General features: G+C 42.5%; 1 long non-coding RNA gene across 1 annotated transcript; it reads right to left on the minus strand.

Moving 5' to 3' along the window:
* Positions 1-3,612: 3,612 nt before the first annotated feature.
* Positions 3,613-9,158, minus strand: LOC119119403. The gene is made up of 2 exons (XR_005097290.1): positions 8,798-9,158; positions 3,613-6,711 (listed from the first exon to the last, which is right to left on the minus strand). It is a non-coding gene; the product is annotated as an uncharacterized LOC119119403 (long non-coding RNA).
* Between the last annotated feature and the right edge of the window lie 844 nt (positions 9,159-10,002).

The following is a 10,002-nucleotide window of genomic DNA, read 5'->3' on the forward strand; positions in this document are numbered from 1 at the left end:
TTAAGGCTGCTGCAGGTGGGCAAAGACAACGGGTTTGTTTTACAACCTCGTTCAACTTGTGCTATACCATCTGCCAAGAGGATGTGTGTGTGTGTGTGTGTGTGTGTGTGTGTGTGTGTGTGTGTGTGTGTGTGTGTGTGTGTGTGTGTGTGTGTGTGTGTGTGTGTGTGTGTGTGTGTGTGTGTGTGTGTGTGTGTGTGTGTGTGTGTGTGCGTGTGCGTGTATAAAAAACCCTTATGTAAACCTTAATCTGAATGACTGTTCCTGCACAACACACTCTCGCTGTCACTGACCACAATATTAGGTACACCTGCACCCTCTAATGCAGAAGTGTCATACTCATTTTTGGCACAAACTAAAATGTTTTTCCTTTGTGGTCAACCTTTTTCACATTGATTAAGATCAATTGTGAGTAACTTGGGACCAAATCATCACTATATATGTCTTAATACGTTTTGGGGACGTTTTCATTTGATTTATGCCAAACATTTTTCAGTAACGGTTGAGAAACACTGCCAAACATTATACTGTACTTGAAAAACTGAATAAAACAAAGCGATGTTTGTTTGAGAGTGTATTGTGTATCCTTGGGGATTGGCTCATTCCCACGTCACGTCGGCTTCATCAGGAAGTGCAAGGCAATTACAGCCTGCAGCATTGGTGTCCTTCCACAACCCATTATTAACGCTATTTGAAGGGATTCTCCTTGTGAGTGTTATATAGTGGCAGGCTGGCAGCAATAGAGTTGAGTTACCGTGTAAAGACAGGCGTGCCTCAATAGGCTCGCTCTCTGATTTCCTTACACAAGTACAATGGGAGCATGACAATGTGTTCCCAGGCTCCGTCAGTTCTCACTCCCACTGCTCATAGTGCTAGGAAATAACCAAAACTGTATATTTTCCAAGTGCTACTTAGTTGAGTGTTTTTATGATGACTTTACGATTCGATAAAAGGGAATATCTGCACTTTTGAGTTTCAACACAAAATGATGTGATTAGAGAAAGGGGAAGTCAACCACTATTTCCTGGTAGACAGCTGCATTGACTATGTACTTGAACAATGGAGCCACACAAGCAAATGGCTCCCCAAACCATGACTGACATCACACTGGACATAAAGTCATTTAACCTTTGTTCTTATTCAGAACCTTGAATTCCAAATGAAATGCAAGATTGACTTTCATCTGGAAAAAAAGCACTTGAGACCACTGAGCAACAGACCTGTGCTTTTTGCTCTGGCACTTCTGATGTTTTTGGTTCAGGAGTAGCTTGAGTCATGGAATTTTGCAGCTGTGGTCCACGTCATATGTGGGGGCTCTTGATGCACTGACACCAGCCTCAGCTTTGTGAAGCTCCCCCAGATATTTGAATTGCTTTTGCTTGACATCCTCTCCATCCCTGCCACTTGTGCACCTTTCCCAGCCATGTTGTCCCCTTCCGCTTAACACGCATCACTTCAGCAGTCTTCCTCAGGATTCTGAAGAACACTAAACCAGACTGAGACCATCTAAAGCAGGCATATCCAAAGTCCGGCCCAGGGGTTAGTCGCAGCATTGTGCTCAAATTTCTACCGACCCGCAACCTCTAGCATAAAAATAATTATGTGAGGGCTGTCAGCACTGTTGAACATAGTAATGGTAAAATGAGGCTTCAAATTTGCTTCGTGAACCAGTTGATTTATTTGGACTCCTCTAGATAGCAATGTTGGTTCAATAAAGCGTTTTAAGAAACAGCTAGTCAATGTGCTTATGGTAAACTGGGAGTGCAAGCTAAAAGACTCAATAAACATAACTGGTTCATGAATCATCTTGAAACTTCATTTTCCCATCAGCAGCCCTTGAGGCCCGTAGCTGGACGTGCCTGGCCAAGAGACTGTGGGTATTTTCCAGGAATTCAATATCAATAGGCTGACAAAACATGCAAACTATGATGAGGGTACTGGGAATGAAAATCAAAGAACTAGAAGCTGAATTCAAATTCAGCAAATTTGGCCCTCTATGCATAAAGTAGAATTGTTGCGCCTGCTGATCTAACATTCTTCATGTATGCACTCCCAGAGTCTGTTCCTCTCCATTGTCAGCCAGGAAGGGTCGGAGCAGCAATCTGGTACGACTACTTCAAGCGTGCACAGACCAGCTCAGGAATCCTCTGCAGGCTTTCCTCTAGTCTGGAATGTCATCCAGTCGCGTGACGTCAACAAGGTGGGAACCGACGTCTTAAAAATTGTCTTCCTCTGCTGCTTGGAACATTTTTGCAGTTGAAAGACACACCTCCGCCAAGGCTTCAATCATTTTGACACCCGTGAAAATCCACAAGGGCTTTGTAAGGAAGTGCAGTACATATTAAATAAAACTGATTAAATAGGAGAAACAGACAATGGGTACTTTATATACCAATTAAACATTTTGTTTATGATACTGTAGGTATTGCTAGTGAACTGTGACCAATTGATAGGAAAAGTGAATGGTTAGGCTACTCATGCATACAGACTAAAAACCCGGAGGCCAGTTTGGTGTGTTCCAATTTCCAAGAGATCAAATCAGAGCTGTATTTAACAGCCACACCGACAGCAGTCCTGTCCCAACAACGCACGTTTGGATTTTGCTGGACAAGCTTGCCAGCAAGAACGTCATGCACGTTATTAACATCATCATTATTATTATTTATTGTGTATTATTATTGACATTGTTAATTATTGGTTTGGTTTGGATAATTGCTATAATAATAATTATTATTTTTAGCAGTAAGAGTGGCACTTTTTTGTATGTTCTTTAATTTTGAATTACTGTTATTAGTTGCAGTATATGTACCAGTGGCAGTGGTATTTTTATTATTATTTGTGTTTGGCATGATAATCGTATAATCAATATTACTATATGTTTTTTTTCTACGGGTTTGTTTTGTGATTTAGTTAATTATTGGATTTCCATGATTCCATTTTTATTATTTTATCACATTTTGTATATTTATTACTTGGTCAGAAGAATTATTAATATTGATGTGTAATATTATAATTATCAGTGGTTGTAGTAATATTTGTAAAACTATTTATGCATTTTGATTCTGTCTTAAAATAATGGCCCAAGTAATTTTTTTCAGTTTTTTATCATTTTTTTTTTTCAGAAAACACAAAAAACTCAACCAAACATAGATTATCTTGTATTTACTAATATATTCTTTCCAGCACCCTGAGAAGATCATTTAAGGTAAAAAAAGAAAAAGCAAAATATTACTTTTTTTTAAAATTACAATAGGACATTATTGTAAGAAGGGGATGGTTCCATATGTACATTGTTTTATTATTTATGACAATTATCATTTGTTTAGTTTTGCTATTTGGTTTATTAGTAGCATCAATGTCATGATTATTATAATCAAAAGCTCTAGCCTACAGTGGGACAAAGTGAGAGCCTGGCTTTCGGAGCGGCAGTTGGGGTGGGGTGGCAGTTTTAAAGAGAAGCTCTGTTCTGCGTAACCTGATCCACACCTGACCGGAGCCCGGCATTCCGCTCTCACCGAGGAAAGCGTCAGCAGCACTGTTGCAAGGGTGAGACAACATTGTGAGTGGATTCAGGAAAGAGAAGGAAAAAAAAGAGAAATAAAGACACATGAATGAATTCTTATTGTATTTATTCAATATATTCTTTCACATTACATGTTTTGCCCACGGATAAAATATCGCCACACACAGTGCTTTTATCTACTGTACCTGGAGAGAAGCCAAGTTCCTGGAAGGTATTTTGTTACAGTACGGAGGGGTAGAGGACACATCTTTGTACGGACAAAATTCATCCTTATGCTCGTCACAAAAATATCCCGTCTTAAAAGAACATTCAGAGTTGAGCACAGTTAAACTTTGACTCAAGTCACATGGAAGAATCCAAGTCGTGACATTCATCCCCCTTCAAGTGCAAGGATCGCAGTTCCACAGTCAAGTATGCAAAGGCGCGCACGTGAAGACGCATGAGAGCGAGAGAGCAGAAGGAAGACAGCGGAAGGCAATGCCATTTAATGGACGGCATTACCAGACAGTATTAGACACCAATAATTACATCTAACCATGTCTGGTAAGACGCCTATCAACAGGCTGGCAGGGTGACCTCTGAGGAAACAGCAGCGCAGAAGAAACGGCCTGAAAAAGTTCCTCTTTCTCTTGCGCTTTCATACGCCAGCACCAAGCGACATCAGCTCGAAGACAACGAGCAGGGGGGGCTGTTCTTTTGGCTTGGGTAATGGAGCTGAGTGGGTACATAAAGGTGCGGCTGTAATTCTCCCTCCTTAAACACATAAGGTTTCTGTTCGCTCTTTTGTTTAGAGATGTTCAATTCCCAGTTTACACGTTTGTATTAAATCAGATCTTCATATGTTGGATAGCTAAAATAACAAGAGGCTCAGGTCAGCTCAGTTTCATGATGCACCGCGCGAGCCAGGCCAGATGGGCCAATGGCTGCCACGAAGTACAAAGGCAGGCGCTGTTCATGATAAGCAACCGGCAAAAAAAAGAAAAAAAAAAAGAAAGAAACGGGCTGGCCTTGCACGACCGGTGGAACAATCAACGTACTGCTAGTCTTTTATGCAGGTGGGGTGGGATTGACATTGAAGACGAGAGAAAAAAAAGTCAGGTAGGCAAATTGAATTGAAGAAGTAAAACACTGAAGCTGTAATAGAACACACGCACTCGACCTATTTTAAGTAACATGCTGCTGTCGTTGCGATTGTGCTTATCAGACGTGCTCATTAACTGCATTTTTGCTACTGGCATACTCGCCACACGCGTCTGTGGCCTGACATGCAAAATACGGCGGACAAGTACATTCCATCTCTTTCTTGCGTCTTCTTGCTTAAATTCACCCCTGTGCCATGCTTTAGCTTAATCAGACATTAGCCAAACGTCATTAGGAGGTATCAAGGGAAGCTTTGTTGAGGCAACCAAATGCGACCGACTGCAGCTTTGCGGTCTCCAGAAAACATCGTTACCAGACAGTGTTAGAACAACAGTAGTACAATCCAGCACTGCCCGGTAAGATGGATCCTGAGAGCCTCCTTCTCCGGCCTGTGTAACACTAGTCTGCGGCTGCTAACAATGATTTGTGCGCTTGTTGTAAGCAGATGACTATCATCATCATTACCAGGCAGTATTAGAAAAGAAGATGTAGTCCAATGCTGCCTTGTAAGATGGAGATGATCACCCGTGAAGACCTAGCGGGGATAGACGGACGGACGTGTGACATCAAACATACGAGACTTAATTCAATATAAGCTTCGCTACTCATAAAGTGCTTTTTGTGCCACAAGATGGTGCCAAGGAACTATAAGTTGAAGTGACGTATCTTGACTCAGCTTTGCACATCAGGGTGGGGCTAAGTTTAGCCTGGGTTGTTAGCAGGAGAAAAGAGTCTGTAGCACATGCAATTTGGGTTGATTTTTTTTCAAAATAAAATCAGCCTTTGAAAGGTAATGTGAGATGACTTTGAAATGATACATATTTACAGTTTCATCGATTAATACATTTGTCACTTTTCTGCTACTAAAGTGACGATTGAATGTAAGTTTGCGAGTGCAGCCCGGAGGCGCAACAACGTACGTGACTCGGAGACGCAAACCTAGTCAGCCAAATGCATGCACTTGCTGAGCAAACATTTTGTAGCCGCGATCTACAAGCAGGACATCCACTTGGCGTGCTTAAGAAGGCTGGCGTTGTGCTCTCCAGCCCACACGGGCTGTCACAGAACACTGGGCCACAAAAGTTGTTAATGATTGCCCAAACCTGTTCTGACTAGTCTAAAGCTATGGCACGGCAACGACGGGAGGAAGGGCTGCTTTTTCACACGATACGCGCCAGTTACTAATTTCGCACAAAATACAGCCGAGTTAAAAGTAAGTCAAGTCGGCGTTGTTGCTCAATCACCCTCTCGGGTGAATTGGATTTTTTTCCGACCACAACTTTCAGCTGCAGTTAACTGGCATTAAATGGTGGCCTAAAATATGAGGGGTTGCTCCCCCCCCCACTCATCGGTGGACCTCTGATGCTGTTGTCTTTGTGTTAGTGGAGTGATGAAAGGCTGATGGAATGTTGCTCAGCTCGAACTGAGCGGCCAGCCCGTATGCGGGAGGTGACCGAAACGGCGCTCTTTTACTGAACAACGTGGCTACTTCACAGGTGCGTCGTGCAAAAAGCTCGCCTTCGTACTGAAGACATAGATACTTTCTGAATCAAACATAAAACTTGTTAAATGACACAAAAATTGAATGTTTCTTTCAATAAAACAGAAAAAACACCTTACTGAAGAAAGTTTCGTTGCACTATTTCCATAGTGGCGTCATTGATTACAGAAAAGGTGTGTTATGGATATGGTGAAAGGTTTTCTGTCACCCCGCAAGCAAGACAAAAATTGAGCCTAGTGTTGAAAGGGGGAAGGGAGAAAGAGGGAGAAAAGGTCAGGGGGATGCCAAATGGAGAATGCACCTGTAATCTTACCGTCTTGAAAGGTACCCCAAGCAAAGAATGCCACCAAACCAAAGAAGGTTTTTGGAAGGCAGGGGCTGAGAAAAAAAGCAAAGAAAGGTCTTGAATTTCCACCCCGCCGCTTGAGAACACTCCCGTCTTCCTCACGGTCAGTCAGGCCCCATGAAATGAGAAAGCCGAGCAGACCTGCTTTCCCAGACTCTATTTAGTTAATCATCAGCATTATAAACCGGTGCCGCGGGCCCTCTGAGGACGACAAGAAGGGAGAGGGAGACAAGAAAGGGTGTGAAAAGATTAGACAAAGCGTACAGTACCTGGTCAAAGTAACGAGCCCGCCCTCGCGTCCACTAAACTTCCGCTCATGGTTGAGCTCATTGGCAAAAGTTTGTCCTATTGTACAAGATGGCGCAGCGCTGTGGGAGTTGTACGCGCTGGTGGCTGCCCACGCTTTTTGCTTGCTGCAAGTGAGGCGTGATCAGGTAACTCTGCCCTCTGCGCAGGAATGTGACTCCACTGTGAAGTGAACAACCCGATAGGTAAACTGGCCTGGCCCTTAATCAATAATCGCCGTCTTTGTGGGAAAACAATGGAAAGGAAACCCAAAACTTTACTTAAGTGCAGACCTTATCTCGGTCCCCCACATACGCCGAGGAGCGACCTGGTAACCGAGGCGTTTAAACCCTGATATTGCTTTGCATCCCAAATGTTAAATGGGTCATTTACATTTGTTACATAGGCACTGGTGGCTTCCTCACCTTTTGCGCTTTCTTCACCTTGCCGTTTTATTTGTTGTTTAAAATAAATTACTCATTTATGAAGATTAGATATTGTAGAATCTTTGTGTTTTTTGTGGTGAATGTGTTTACAATTTTGACTTTAATGATTTATTAAATAATAAATACATATATATTTGAAATATTTTTAGAAATTAAATATATCCATTTATAGTATAAGTACAATAAATTTTGATTTTAAAATAATTTAAGTTATTAAATAAATTTAAATATATCTTGTAATTTGAATGTATTAATTTAAAGAGCTATTAGTGTATATTTCAAATTTTAATGAAAAAAATTATCCATTTTATTAAATAAATACATTTATATTTAAACACATTTTTATAAATTAAATATATTAATTTAAATACATATATCTGTGAAGAGTATTTAAATTTTTGATTTAAGAATATATTTATTTTATTAAATGATGAAAAAAATGTTTTACTAAATGATAAATACATATATAATTTTTAATAAAATGTATTAATTTAAATAAGCGTAATAGCTATTATATGTCCTCATTTCTAAATGTCCCAAAGCCTAACCCTAAAAAACCCCGCCCCCTTCAAGTAAATCAAACTACAACATGGTTAAACATAAAAAGCCCTAAACTCCACTTCAGTCTCAAACTTGAGGCTCCCATGTGACCTTTCAGGTGTATGAAAGAAGTGAACTCTCCACCAATCACAATCTTCCACCTCAGTCTGCAGCCTTCGCTGTACAGTGTCTGTCCGTGGTCGACATGTTCCCTCCATTTTGCAGTCTGCTTCCTAGACTTGTGCGCAACTCCTCCGATTAAATCTATTCTAGGAGCACACGAGAGGACTCCATAATGTATAACCAGTCTGTGGTGGAAATTCCCCACTTGAATAAGGATGACGCTGCTGTTTGTCTCCAGTTCGCAAATGAAACTTGGAGGCAAAGAGAACAGAGGAGCCGACATTTTACGCCCGCTAAACGTCTACTTCCTCTTTTAAAACAGTCACTGCTAAGACTTCTAAAAACCGAGAAGGAAGTCAACAAAATGACTTTAGAGGAAAACTAGTCAGTTCAACGGGTTGTCGAGAAAAGTTGTACAATGAGTTACGTAATCTACTTATGCACCGTGTATGGGGCGAATAGGTCCGTTGCTGGGAGGTTACGGTAAAATCGATTTCATACCGTCATTCGGCCGGTTGTCTCCTCGTGCAGAAGGTTGTATGATCGAAGAGGAGTCAACCACTGTCTTCGTGTCCTTTGACAAGTCTGGCAGTTTGCCTTTACCTGCCCCAACTGGTCTATCCAGTTTAGGAATGAACGTTGGCTTCTATTGTTTCCTCGTCTTTCTTTCTGCTTAAACGGAGCCGGAATTTGATACGTGTTATTTTCGCTTTGCATCGAAAACACCCCTGAAGCTAACGCTTTATCCGTACACAATCGCTTACGCGTCTCCTGTTCTTAGCTGACAAACATTCAAAAAGTTGCAAAAAGCGTGTCGCCGAGCAACAGGTTGTGAAGGCAACTTGCATCTTAAGACAATGAAGACAAAGAAGAGATCACATTTGAGAATTTACCCAGCCTTTCCCAGGTGTGGTCATCGAGCCAGAAACCCAATACAAGAGGCATCATTGTGTCGGGGCTTTTGACGCCCGGTTGGCTAGTCCTCTTCTCTCCTGCTCTCGCTGAAGGACACTGGCATGGCGGTTAGGAGGAGTAAGATGTCCCTCCTTTCAGGTAGATGGTAGCCTGCGTGATGTCAGAGCGAAAGCCAAACCCCGGAAGAAAAGCGCATCAGTTATCTTCCTGTTGCCGAAGCAAAAGTTATTTCGTTCCCGCTGTTGTCTTCTCTTCGGCGCCCTTCAACTCTTAAGCTCCTCGAGAAGACAGAGGCAGAATTTGTAAAGGACTTGGTTTACATGTAGCCCGACTCCCCCTCCTCCTCTTTCCCCCCGCAGGTGTAATTTTCAGGTTGCAGCCAATCACTTGGGCCACAGGCGCTTACAGGTGTGTCCGATGCAATGTCTCAGCAAATAGAAACGAAGAACAGACCCCCCCTCCACCTCCGCCCTCTGACTCTCACCTCACCGGTTCGCTTACCTACCACCCCCCAACCCCCATTAACCCCCCAGGTACCTTCTTGTGGTTTTTTTTTTTATGATGTCAGCTCAGGCTTGGTGGGAACGATCTCCTCTGATCCACGCAAACACGATTGGTAGACTGACAAACCGTCCAAACTCACATTTTCAATACAATTTTATGACAGTGAAAACCTCTGCCTTCACGTTTTGCTGTAAACGTTGGCCACAACCTGAAATACCTGCCCTTTACTCCCACAAACTGCCTCCCTTTGTGTCCACACGCCTTTTTTGTCCCAACAGCAGCCGGAACAACAGGTGAACAAAGGGCAGGTGAGTAAAACGTGAAAAAGAGACACCAGAGGTTTGAGGTCAGTCTGAGCATTTAGAGGTGGGGGAGCACCGGCAAACAAAAGGATCGGTGGGCTCTTGTCCCCAGAGGGCAAACAGAGGCCGAATCCCAAACCTTAGTTGGGTGCTGGGCTAGGCGGCCACTTTCGGTCTCCAGGTGTAATTGTCAGGATTAGTCTCTCAACAATGAGCACAATACCAGAACCATATCCGGTTTCCGCAAGGGTGTGGCACGGCTCGCAGCAGAACTTGGCCGGCAAATGTGGAAGAACATAATTGCCTGTATGCAGTTAAACAAACCGCACCAATGCCGACGCAAACAACAACAAAATATTAACCAACGGATTTTGACA

This window comes from Syngnathus acus, chromosome 2 (genome assembly GCF_901709675.1).
Source record: "Syngnathus acus chromosome 2, fSynAcu1.2, whole genome shotgun sequence".
Taxonomy (NCBI): Eukaryota; Metazoa; Chordata; class Actinopteri; order Syngnathiformes; family Syngnathidae; genus Syngnathus; species Syngnathus acus.